The following is a 14027-nucleotide window of genomic DNA, read 5'->3' as shown; positions in this document are numbered from 1 at the left end:
TATGGCAAGTTTTTCAAAATGCAGGATCGCACACCTATCTTGAGAGGTTGGAGGGATTCGATGAAGTATTTAAAGTCGAATTTGCATTAAACTTGGGCAAGAATTATTCCAGAGTCTGTAGGTTGGACATTCCTGTCACTAAAGAAATTATCTCGACTGTCAGCGGGTTGCCGCAAGGAGGACATAAATGGTTTGCCGAGAGATTGCCCTTACCAGAATTTCTGGAATTATTCTTGCAAGTAAGAGAAACCGTGGTTTGGAAGGAAAGGGGATATGATCAGAAATCCTTGCCACATCCATGGGCCGAGGTCACACACTTTTTGGTTCGATACATTACTTGTGACGTTCGACTCTCTACCTTGTTCAAATACAATTTTAGACTTCTTGCATGCTTCAATTTTGTCGTGTGCCTTCTCTGGATATGCCATATTTCTTATGGAATAACCTTTAGTTAATGGCGTGGTCTAGTCACCGGTCACATCAACTATTGGCAATCCTCACAAACCATGGGCTTGTCAGGCTACTAGTGGTGCATGCCCTATCACAGACTTCCATGGCTTGACCAGAATTCACTAAATTAGTAGAAGAGGAACTTGCGAACATGATGCCAGTAAGAGAGGAAGAAGAATTAGTGGCAGAGGAAGAAGTTGCAGATGATTTTGTTACACAAGAACCAACATCAGCTACCGAAACATTGGAAGAATTAGTGACGGAGCAGGGTCCAGCAGAATCACCAGTTGAGGAAGGGGTTGCAGACGATGTTGTTACAGAAGAACCAGCATCGACTGTCAACCTGGAAGAAAGGGAAATGGAAGTAGAAGGAAGCACAGGCGACGATGTTGCAGAAGAACCAACATCGACTACTAAATTGATGGAAGAATTTCTGGCAGTGGAAGAAACTGTAGGCTGTGTTGTTACACAAGAACCAACGTTGCCTGCCAAAGTGGTGGAGAAACCGGTGGAAGAAGTGGAAGTCATATTCAATGTTGTTACACAGGAACCATCATTGACTGCCGAGCAAGCGACTGAAATGGAAAAATAGGTGGCATGGGAAGAAAAGGAGAAGGAAAGTGTGGAACATCCAGGGGAAGGAGAAATAATTGAAACAACAAGTATTGAAAGGATGGAAATCAAGGAGGATATCCCTCATTCTCCTCTTTTTTCCTCCATTCCAAGAGGGGCAAGAAAATTTTTCTCCCCTAGACGCTCAGTGAAAGAAAATATCTCTCCCCCAATACTAAAATTTGTAGGGACAGCTATGGGCACCATCGTCGACACTGTCACACAAGAACTAATGTCAACTGGTGGACAAATTGGGCAAATCGAAGGACTGGTGGTCAACACTATTACACAAGAACCAGTGTCGACCGAGGGGCAAGTTGAAGAAATTGTGGCTGATGTTGTTTGCACAAGGCCATTAGAAGAAAATGTTGCTATTGGTACCAACCTACAAGGGCCAGAAACAGTTTTTGAGAAAATGGAAGAAGATGACCAGGAAATATAGTAGCCACAGGAAAAGGATGTTGAAAATACTACTCCGCAAGGTCCTGTAGTGGCTCCCGAGTCACTCAGGGAAGATGTGGGGGTTCCAAGACCCATGAAACAAGATGTTGGGGTTGTCCCCTGAGTTCAGGAGTACAGAGAAGACATAAGGGTGAAACAGGAGTCGTTCGATGAGTTTTCTGACGTCAATCCACCAAATCCAACACTAGCCATGGACCAATTGAGGAGATCATTATCAAACAGGAATTCATTGAAAAGTGTGCAAAGAGAAGTGCCCCCATCCAGGGAAGGTGTTAATCACAATTTAAGAAGAATATGCAATTAAAAATGGAGATTATTAAGCTAAGGAAGCAAGTGTTATGGCTATGGAGATGAGTGACGAAGCATAAAAGGAATTTCGGTCTAGCTACTGCAAATATCAGAGCCAAAATGACTTCAACAGCAATACAAACTGAGCCATTTTTTCATTTGTTTGAGTTGCGGGAATTCTTGTTCACCGCAGAAATTCATAAATGGCAGGCTATTGCATCTCGCCTTCAACGAGGGTCTATCTCTTCAAAATCCCACCGGGAAGGAATGAGAAGAATTCTGAAACAAGTTTCGAAAGTAGTGACTGATTACATGACCCGGATGGAGAAAGAAAAGCAGAAACAGGAAAAGCAACAGAAAAAGATTAAAGAAGTAGAAGAGAAAGTGCAGCTGCTGAAGGCTAACAAAGATGAAATATTTGCTCTGGCGTAGTAGGTGATGGCATGTCGACCTCCTGCTCATAGTTATGCTCTGTTCCTCCATGAATAGTACCTGTTATTTTATTTGGAGAGCACTCATCAGGAGATAATCCATGAAATCGAAGATCCAATACAGTTTCTGCGGATCCTGAGGGGTCACAATATCCTGAACCAACACTTGATGTGTGAACTCTACATGCATGATTATTTTTTGGGGACCAATCAATCATTCAATCTAGTGCCATATGTGGGGGATATTCAGTTGAGAGCCTTCACCTCCTTCACGATTAACCAGGTTAAGTGGAAGAAATCCTTCGACACATTCGAAGAGAACCAAGCGAACACACCACTTGTAGTTCACTCAGAGCATTTTCAGGCTATGGATATTTTTAACAAACATCATACCTTCTTGGGAATAGAAGGACAAAAGGGTCAGATGCTGGCAACACAGAAGTGGTGTGCTGACATGTGTACAAAGAAAAGTTTTACTTATCAGGAGGAGGCCTGGGCCGGATGTCTGTTGGGTGCAGGAATTACACTTGAGCGAACTCCTCAACACTTAATTGTCAACCCGGGGGTTTCGTAAACTTAGAGACAAATCACAGGCAATGCCAAAAATGGTATGAACTTCTCCTATTTCTAATCCTACTTCTTAAAGGAAATGCTTTGCATAATCAGATAGAAAGCAATTGAAAATGCAATTAACACCAAGGCAACTCTAGTGCTGGAATGTAAAATAAAATTTGCAAGTAAATCAAGTAAAGAAATCCCACACAACGGAAACAATATTAAATGTTGGAATGAAATTCTATGTTCATCTTCAGATGGATGGTAAACAGTCTGACAAGTGGGCCCTTGCAAAATCATTTCTTCCTTCTGATCTTCCTCTTACACAAACAACATGTCCTTGCACTGTTGCAATCTACTTGCACTAGTGCAGGTATAGTATTCCTGTGTAAGAGTTTATTTGACCTTCCTTACTGAAAAATTATGTCTGAGTGAAGGTGCTCTAATCTTTAGGGCTTCGAGCACTTTGTTTCTGTGTCAAGAGACTTGCTCTTGCACCAAAACAGAGTTCCCTTTACTCAGTTCCAAAATTACTTTCGAAAGCTAAGGGATGTGCTGGAAAATAATTGCAACTGTAATTGAAATTCTGAAGTAAACCATCTGTGAAAAAAGGAAATGCTTCAACTCATTAAACTTTGTAGAGGAAATAAACTTCATGAAATAAAAGCACTTCAAAAGAATCAAACAATAGCCAAAGTACTTTGCATGTGTTAATCAACATTGGTACTTTACCCACAACGATGATATTCTTTGCAAGTACAATGTGGTAATTCGATATAACTAATTCCAAATCTTTTAGAGATGAAATTTTAATACCAAAAACAATTACTCAATTGATGATTCATTCGCTTGTGAAATAACTGAAAGTAAAATGTAGGCAAGTGATTAAATGTTTGCAGCAATGAATGACTAAACCAAGGTGCAGGTAACAACTTGCACTGGTGCAGGAAGGAGTTCCTTGCACAATCCGTTTGAAAATTAATTAAAATAGAGAACAAGAGTAAAGGAAATGCGAGAAAGATATCTCATAAGAAAAATAAACACAACTACTCTTCAAACCACGGATCCGTTTCACACATAGCCTACAAAAGATATTTTAATTCAGAACTTAAAGATTAGCGATTAAACTATTACATCACATAACTGCAAAAGAAATAACCACACCATCTTTCTAAATAACGAAAGCCAGAGGGGTAAACGAGCTGGGTTGGGTACACCCTAGCCAACCAGCTCATTCCCCTCCTAAGGAACGAAAGAGATCAACACTTCAAAGATACATCAAAGAAAAATTTAAACGTTGCGCATGCAAATCATAACGGTTCCTCGTATTACTTGATTTGGCAAATTACATTACAGAGCAGTCCAGCCCCAAAGCAAGGCGATAACCAGATTACATAAACCAAAACGATAGTCGATGGTTCGTTAGCTTCCTATCTACAATCTACATCATATATATCCTTTCGGCTCTAGGCCGTTTACACTAATTACAGACAATTCTCGCTCAGGCCTCTTGGCTGAACAGACTTAGAAAACCGAAATTACAACTTTGGCCAGTGGTTATAATACACACAAACTTTGCTTGGACGTAACCTAACTTTGGATAAAAATCCCTGAATGCACGCCACCTATTATCCTACTTCAGTTCATCAGCAGTTAGACTCGGAGTCGAAGATCAAGATGCATCGTCGTGGAAGATAGCTTCTCAGAAATCTCATATAGTGGTGGTGCAAGAATCTACCTGTACTAGTCAATTCATTCATCATTAACACTAAGTTCCATGATTACTCTAGGAAATCAATATGAGTTACAAGAAATATGTAAATAGGCATGAAATCTATATAAAAAGGTTAATAAAGTGTTGTAATAAATCTTAATATAAAATATGAGCATGTGAAGGAAAAGGGTAACCATCTTGTACTAGTGCAGGAAAGAAGGGTCTTTTATTAAGATGAAACAGAGGTTGATATTGATGGCAATGGGGTAGAAAATAGGGCAATTTAGGATACCAACATCCTCCCATCCCTATGTTGTTTTGTGTCCTCACACAAAGTTTTACCTCTGCAAAAATACTTCAAAAATGAATGGTCAGCTCCTCAGTTCTGCACTTCAATGTTTATTCCTATCTTTACTATCTTTGGCTTCTTGTCTCGGGCTTTTCGTAGCTTCTTAATCACATTCTTCAGGCGTCTATAGCATCTAGAAGCCCGGTATTTCCATACCTTTACCTGCTGCTTCTACCTTTTTACTTCTACCAGTAACTCCACCTCACTCTGTTTCTGCCAACTCTTCTCTTTCATGACCTGGTTCAAAGCTTCCAGGTCATGGACTTGTTGCTCCAAGTCCACTATTCTATTATTGATGAAGAAAGTGGAAGGTGTTGTGCTAAGGTCTTCGAGTGTGAATGCCTTTTATGGCACGGACTTATCATCAGGGTCGAGGCTATCGAAAGTCTGCCTTATGACATCACCAAGGGTTTCTATGCTCGAGGTTTTGCTGTCACTGAGGGTTTGGATGCCCTCACCAATCTCTGTGCCAGGGGTTTCAGTACCCTGTGCGCCTAATTCCTCCGGGCTCTTAACACTTTGTTCTCCTGGTTTCTCAGGGGATTCAACACCCTATCCTTCCAAATCAATAGGGGTTTCAATTCCCCATTCTTCTACCACTTTCAGGACTTCAGTACCTTGCCCTTTTAAAACCGCAAGGTCTTCAATGCCCTAATCTACAGAAACTGTAAGGTCTTCAATGCCCTGACCTTCAAAAATAGCAGGGTCTTTAGTGCCCTGACCTTCAAAAACCATAGGGTCTTCAGTGCCCTGCTCCTCAAAATCATTGAGGGTCTCCACATCTGGTTCGCTAAAACTGTTAGGAGGATATTCATGTTGTTCCTCTTTTTCCTCCTTTGCTTGGACTTCACCGGTGTTCGGTGTCGACGTTGTTTTTTTTCTCCTTATCCTGCTAAAAAACGTTGACAATGGAACGTCATCTTCCTCATTCTCCTCATCCTCCATAGTGTGTTCCACTACGTATGTGAGCACTGAGGAATTATGAACTATGGGGGAGACTTGGGGTGACTCGTCGATTAAAATTGGAGAACCTGACTAGTTCGTTCCTTAGCCAACAACTTTCCTCCTTGCTGAGGTCCTAATTTTCCTTTTCTTTGTTGTAGGTGGAGTGTTTTCAACGACCCTCTTCTCTTCTTGCACTGGTGAGCCTTTACTTCACCGCTTGGCAAGAGACAATGTCTCTGCCTTTCTCTTCTTACTTGCACTTGTGCTAGCAGGCTCTTCTGCACCCCTCGCTCGGAATTATTTCATAAATGCCTCCCACGCTATTCCCTTTTTTTCTAACTTATTCTTGACCAGCATCGTAATGAGTCCATGATGGCAGAGTTTGTTTGCAACCTGGCTTGCACTTCCACTCTGCACATTTTTCGCCATCTTTTCAAGGCTCTTGAGCAAGAAGTGAGGGAAATTAATCAGTTTCCCTGCCTCAAAATGTGACAGCAATCGAAGGTGGTATACGAATGCCAGGGTATAGTGTCCTTCGCCTGTGACAAACTTCTGTAATATAAATAGTAAATCTTGCCATTTCCCGACCATGGTGGTCTGTGGAAGTCCTTTTTTCCAGTCAACCTTAATCTTCTTATCGACCACAAACTGGTGCCAACACTTCTTCGCCAACCGCTCCTTTTTAAACCAACACTCCCTTGTAAGTGGTAGGCCTGTAGCTTGTGAAATGAACTGTTCAGTAATTTTAAACTTTAAGGACCCAACCCTAACTCGGCCTTCTTTGAACATCCTTGCAAACTCTAGCACTACGGCCATGTCGAACCCGTCAAATTTTTGGAGGAATGGCAGGAACCCTAATTCTTGCAACAGTGCAAGATTATTCCTGTACTCGACGGTTTGTTCAATCTCCTGTAACGACAGTGGATCACTCCTCATAGGTGCCATTTCGAACCTCCTCCACTTCACTGATCACACCCTCGAAAGAATTTCAGGGTAACTCCAATGTTCACCGAGAATTTTATGCTAGAGGTTCCTCGCCCTCCGTCTTTTTAGACCCACTCACTCGGCTATGATGGAACAGTCCCCTCCACATCGGGTGTAGATTCATGTCAGCTCGTTATAGGTGAATCATGATGATTGGATGTAATGGCGGTGTAGGCAGCAGTGATGCAATGGCTAGAATGATCAGATTACGGGTAGGTTAATGATGGTCAGGTAATGCGGAATGATTGCAAGGAGGGCAAGTGCAGGTTATCGGATAGTAGTACCCTTCCACAGTCAACATCATAATTCAATCAGACATATTTCAACATTTATTAAAAAAGAAAATAGATTTCAACCTTACACATATTGCACTTTAAAGATTTGTTCCTAGATTAGTAATTAATGAAATAAAGCATCAATTAAAACATGGAGTGAGATATCATATCAACACGTGTAGAAAAATACAGGCCCATAAATCTCTGATAAACCCTTTCAGGACTGTGTAAATTTCTTTCACAGTCAACTGTATTTCTGCATCAGACTTTCTTGTACTGTTGTGGTTGCACCAAAGACTTTTACCAAACAAGAATCTGATAGGACATACTTCTGTAGCTGGACTTTTTTTTTTTTTAATTTGCCTCATTATACAAGAAAATTTATTTGCCATCCTTTGGTGCTTTTCAACATGCCTTCTGAATCACTGCATCAAATTCTGCAATCAACTTATGAGGAAATAAAGAAGTGGGAAAGGGGTAAAAATTTTAGAATGGGAAGGAATATCACAACAGGGATTTCAGAAACAATATCAACAAGAGGGATAAATGAAACGGGATGTGGGAAAAAAATTAAGGGAAAAGAGGGATTCTACGAAATCGGGTAAGGTTAGTTTCTTGGAAGAAAAGGAAGGTAACTCATGGGGAATTTAGAAAAGAAACTGTTGGGTGTGTAGCATGATTATTTAGAGGTCTTTTTTTTCGGATGTATACCCCAGGAAGTTTGTACACCCCTCCACGCGGAGGGGTGCAGGGGGGACTTGTCCCCGCTGTGGGGGTTCGGGGGGCCCATCCCCCTCGGCTAGGGGTCAAGGGACCAGCAATCCCCTGGCGGGGGTTTCGGGGGCAGTGCCCCCGAAGCTAAAAATAGATGTAAATTTTCCTTGTAAAAGTATAGTAATTTCTAGTCAATCTGGGCCATTCGTTAGGTGGATGATCTGAAGGTAGAACTTATGTTTAGTTTAGGGTTTTTTTCCCTAGAAAGCAACCCCTCTCTTTGTATGAGGGCATTGTATTGAGGCTGTGTAATAGATGTGTATTCTCCGAGCGAGAAGCAGAGAGGTGAGGCTGTGAGAGAAAACAGAGGATATTACAGCGGATTTGCTGTAGGTTGTGTCTCTTCATTTTGCTGGATAATAGAAAGGAAGGACTGGCTGTTCAAGGTGGATGTAGCCCAAACTAGGTGAACCACGTATGTCTGTGTCTCTCTATTTTTATGCATTTTATGTGTTTATATTCATGCAATATTCTATGTGTTCCATTGCTCTGTAATATATAATTTTCTAACAACTGGTGTCAGAGCCGAAGGTCTATTTGGCTAACAAACTAGTAGGAGAGAAGGGTTCCTGGTTTGAGTGGGAGCAATGGCAAAAGATGGTAAGTTTAGGGTCGAGAAATTTAACGGCCAAAACTTCTCACTGTGGACAATGTAGATGGAAGATTATCTGTATCAGAAAGATCTGTACCTACCATTGGGCGGAAAAACAAAGATGTCGACGGGTATGATAGATGAAGAATGGAACCTTCTCGATAGAAAGGCACTTGGAACAGTACGGTTGTGCCTCGCGGTGTCAGTCACCTTCAACATTTCGAAGGAAACAACAATAGAGGGTTTGATTAAGGTGTTGGCAAAACTATATGAAAAACCCTCGGCCTCAAACAAGGTATTTCTTATGAAACGGTTATTTAATATGAAGATGTTGGAAGGTGGATCCATTGCAGACCATTTAAATGATTTTAATATTGTTACAAGTCAGTTAAGTTCTGTATGGTTAAACTTTGATGATGAAGTTAGAGCTCTGTTATTCTTGTGCTCATTGCTAGAAAGTTGGAATGGTTTAGTAATGGCCATTAGTAACTCTGTTTCTGGATCTAGTACTTTAAAGTTTGATGATGTTGTCAGTGATATCCTCAGCGATGAAATGCAATGGAAAAGCTTCGGTGAGACATCGTGTAATTCTTTGAGTACAGAGTCTAGGGGAAGAAAAATGAAAAGAGGAAAGAGCTCAGGATATCGCAGTAAATCAAGGAAAGGCAGATCCAAGTCCAGATCGGGGATAGTGTGCTGGAAATGTGGAAAGAAAGGACACCTAAAGAAAGATTGTAGATCTCAGAAGGGAAAAGAAGGAGATGCACAACAAGAAAACAATCATGAAGCAAATGTGACAGGTGAGGTGTTATAAGATGCTTTGTTTCTTTCTTTCAAAAATATTACTAATTCCTGGGTGGTAGATTCAGGGGCCTCATTCCATTCCACACCTGATAAGAAATATTTTCATGACTATGTTCAAGGAGATTTTGGACAAGTCTGTTTGGGTGATGATAAACACTATAAAATTGTTGGAATGGGTAAGGTTCTTGTAAAATAGCATAATGGAAACCAATGGCTACTAAAGGAGGTAAGGCATGTTCCAGATCTGAAGAAAAATCTGATTTCAACAGGGCAGTTAGGCGGTGAAGGTTGTGTGACAACTTTCACAAATAAAGCTTGGAAGGTCACCAAAGGAGCCCTGGTAATAGCAAAAGGTTAAAAGGTTGGTACATTGTATTTATGCAATGGTATTTCTAACTCTGTTAATGCTTTAACTTCCAAAGGAGCAGATGCAGCATTATGGCATCATAGGCTCGGACACATGAGTGAGAAGGGGATGAAGATTCTTCACTCAAGGAATTTGTTGCCGGGTTTGAAGAATGTTGATTTGGACTTCTGTGAGAATTGCGTTTATGGAAAACATAAGAGAGTTAGATTTCTCAGAGTTGGGAAAGAAAAGAAGAGCGAAAAATTAGAGCTTGTGCATACAGATGTATGGGGGCCTGCTCAAGTATCATCTTTCAGTGGCTCTCGTTATTATGTTACTTTTATTGATGATGCAACTAGAAAAACTTGGATTTATTGTATTAAGAATAAATCTGATGTATTTGATACTTTCAAGAAATGGAAAGCTTTGGTTGAGATTGAGACAGGAAAGAAATTGAAGTGTCTCAAATCAGACAATGGAGGTGAATATTGCAGCAAAGAGTTTGATTGGTATTGTTCAGAGCATGGAATCCGTAGAGAGAAGACAGTTCCAAGAACACCACAAGAAAATGGTGTGTCAGAAAGGATGAACAGAACAATCATGGAGCATGCAAGGTGCATGAGATTGCATGCAGGATTGCCTTTACAATTTTGGGCAGATGTTGTAGATACTGTTGTTTATCTAATAAACAGAGGGCCTTCAAGTTCCTTGGATAGTGATTGTCACACCCCCAAGCCTACGGTGGTCTTTCAACCGTGCCGGCGAGGTGCGGCACCACCGTGCACTTTCTTTTCACCAATACTCGTACACATGGACTACGCCTAATTCACTTGTCCTTACTTAGTTTGTGTTTCGCAACCAAGTAAAATGCATTAGCCTTTATACTTAATGAAGCCCATACTCATTCATTATCCATTATGCAATTAACCAAGAACAATAACAATTGCACACAAGTATAAAGGGAGGGGCAACTCCCGGTAAAGTCTGCCCGACAATAATATATTATGACAATTCTTCAATAATACATCATACAAGTGTGCTTGACAGAATTCAAGCCAACACTTAGAAATATTTACAATCAAGGCAAAGACAACCTTTTACAACCATGTGCCAACCTCTTACGGTAGGAGGGTGCTCACCCGAGACACCAAGAACTCCTCCTTTCGGTTCTGCACAAAACTGCCTTAAAACCGCCCTCTGTTAACCCACGTCTAGCTCCGGTAAAATCTGCGCACTTCTATCTTCAGCGCATGAGATATGCGCACTTCAACTGCGCCCCTTTTTACCCCTGCTCCAATCGTAGAAGAGATAGCGAAGTTGTGTGTGTCAAATGAAGCTCTGCGTCCAAGTATATATACGCATGCTTGCTCCATTGTGAAGGGGTGTCAGCTTTGAGGCCGACCCCATAAACTATGTTAAAACGCCCAAGCTTCAACCAAAGTGTAAGTCGGCCTTTGCTATGAGCAAAACCTCTCCACGCCAAGGTATAAAGCCTTTCGTTCCTTTTCATTTTCGCACTAAGTGTCGTGCTCCACATATCGTCGCACTTTTTCGTCGCAAGTGGCTCGTATGTCCGTCGCACTTTGTCGCAGAAGTGTCGGAGGTCCGTCGTATGCCCGCCCGTTCGTCGTGCAACCGTCCGCCCGCTCGTCGTGCACGGAGCGCCCGCTCGTCGTGCAACCGTCCGTCCGTCGTGCACGCCTGCCCGAGTCGCGGAGGCCTTACATCCTCCTCCACCTGAAATCGTTGTCGTCCTCGACAACATACCATCTCGGTAGCTCTCCACCAAGATCACCATCAACAGGAAGTCATCTCAATCCATGATGATCAATCATCATGTGTCGTCCTCATGTGAACTGCTGCCATGATACTCCAACACAATGCTAACATATCTCTGTACACTGTTGACCCCCATGTCTGATCTAGTTGGGTGATCAGTCCAACTGTCACGCTCAACCCATGAGAATGCACATCCTCATGTCACCATCAGTTGTTCCTCAAAGCGTCTTGTCACATCCTGAACTCGATCAAGAATCCATCCATATAAGTAAACCATGCTCAAGTCCATGAAGTAGTCCTCATCTCATCTGCAACATGTCATCCATGATGTTTGGTGTCAATGTGCTACATGAAATCAGCCACATCTACTCCAACATCATCCATATGTGTGCCTCCTCCATATGAAGAGACCATCTCATCAAACTCCAACTCTCGGTATGCCACATCCAAATCTATGAAGTTACCTCCATCACATTTGCAATGTGTCAATCCCTCAAGTCTCCATAGAAACAAGTATACACCTACCTCATCTATCCATGTGCTGCCCATGATCATAGATCAATCAGCTCTCATGTCAAAAGGTAGTTGAGTCTCGGCTCAACTCATGCCCAAGTGTTGCCACTAAGGCATCATCATCACTCCAAAGTGTCTCATATCGATCTTCTACATCAAGTCACTCTTCCAAGCCATGCCCACACATGTACTTTGAAAGTATGCATCCCATACTGCATCAAAATCTCCTGACCTCAGCTCCTCAATGTATCAAATCCTCTAAGTCCACCATGTATGAAGTCCCTAAAAGTCACAACAATCTCATGTCATCATGAGCTCCATAAGTCATCCCCAACCAACACTCTAGCAAGCATACAAGTCTCGGCCCAAAGGTCCTGCTAGATGCCTCAGCTCTCCATGTAGTAGGAATGCTCCATAGTCTGCTCACAACTCCATCCAAGTCCATGGCCTTGTTGTACAAGAGTGCACAACCTCTCCATCAGCTCATCAGTAAGAAGTCTCCATGTCACCAGCAAATCCATCTGCACAACATTCCTGCCTTGGCACTCCTTATTGGATGCCCATAAGTGACACCTCTACAAGTGCTCCACATAATGTCTCTGCATAAGACTGCTATGCTCCATGTCTCCAACCTGATGTCCATGACTATGTTGCCCATGTAGTCTAACCATGTAGACCCATCACAACAATCGGTCATCCCACCCAAGTCTTCAATCTTTGGTTTAGTGATCTCGGTCACCCAACCATATCATCATGTCATGAGTCCCTCCATCATAGCTCCTCCACCAAAGTGTCCATCAAGACTATCTCTTGGTCTCGGCCATGAGAAGTCCACCCAAGGGTGTGCCCTTCAATCTGTCCATGAGTCATGCCGGGCACTTAGCCATGTGGCTAAGCATGACCCAATCCTCCACAACGATCATCAAGTTCCACCCTTGTCAAGGGCCTTCGTACCTTCTACCATAAGGTCACGAGCAGCCCCAACAAGTTCTGCAATAGTTGACAATCCTTGCTTCTCCATACAAGGTTCCATCATAGTCATCCATGGTAAGATGTCTCCTTGCCTTGGCAAACTGACTTTGCCCTTCACTGCACACGGTCCATCTACCAAATGCCCAAATGAAACACAAGTACCAACACTTACTTCATTATCATGAGGCTCCTCCATGTGAGTGACCTCACACATACATGTTGACAAACTGCACGACCCTGGTTCAACTTGATCAGTCTCAAGTCCATCCCCCATCGTAGTCATGTCTTCAACATCTTCAATTATCACAGCTTCCTCTTCCTTGATAGCACAATCTGCAACTTCATCTTGCTCCATTGTCCAACCAAGTTGAAGAAGCTCTCCTTCAACATTTTTCTCCAAGACTTCAAGCTTATCTCGGATCCGGGGATTCTCTTCCTTCAACCTCTTCAACCTGTATAAGGTAAGCAAGAGCTTCCCTTCACCTTCTCCCAAACTTGCCATGCCTTGTACTTCGTCTTCCCCGGTTCGTACTTCGTTTGGTCCACAGACGCCCAAACCGTGTATACCTGCCCACACGCAGTCCCACTTGCCCACCTGACAAGTGCCCAAATCGTATGACCAGCACGTAGTACCGCCTGCCCAACTCTACGATACCCGGTTCCAACCTCTACCAGTTCCACCAAGTTCCTTGCAACCATGAACCAGCCCTTGTTCCACTTCGTGTGAAACGGCTTCCTTCTCCTACAAGTACCTGCTTCACCTGTCACGAGCAACCTTGCTCAAATATCAACTGTCAAGTTTCCAAGTGTACCCACACCTGCACTTTGTCACGAGCAACCCTGCTCACCAGCTCCGATACCAACTATCACGCCCCCAAGCCTACGGTGGTCTTTCAACCGTGCCGGCGAGGTGCGGCACCAACGTGCACTTTCTTTTCAACAATACTCGTACACATGGACTACGCCTAATTCACTTGCCTTACTTAGTTTGTGTTTCGCAACCAAGTAAAATGCATTAGCCTTTATACTTAATGAAGCCCATACTCATTCATTATCCATTATGCAATTAACCAAGAACAATAACAATTGCACACAAGTATAAAGGGAGGGGCAACTCCCGGTAAAGTCTGCCCGACAATAATATATTATGACAATTCTTCAATAATACATCATACAAGTGTG

This window comes from Pinus tabuliformis, chromosome 9 (genome assembly GCF_031772625.1).
Source record: "Pinus tabuliformis cultivar Carrire ecotype Pingquan chromosome 9, CPIR1, whole genome shotgun sequence".
NCBI lineage: Eukaryota > Viridiplantae > Streptophyta > Pinopsida > Pinales > Pinaceae > Pinus > Pinus tabuliformis.
Note: the sequence above shows the minus strand (reverse complement) of the source record.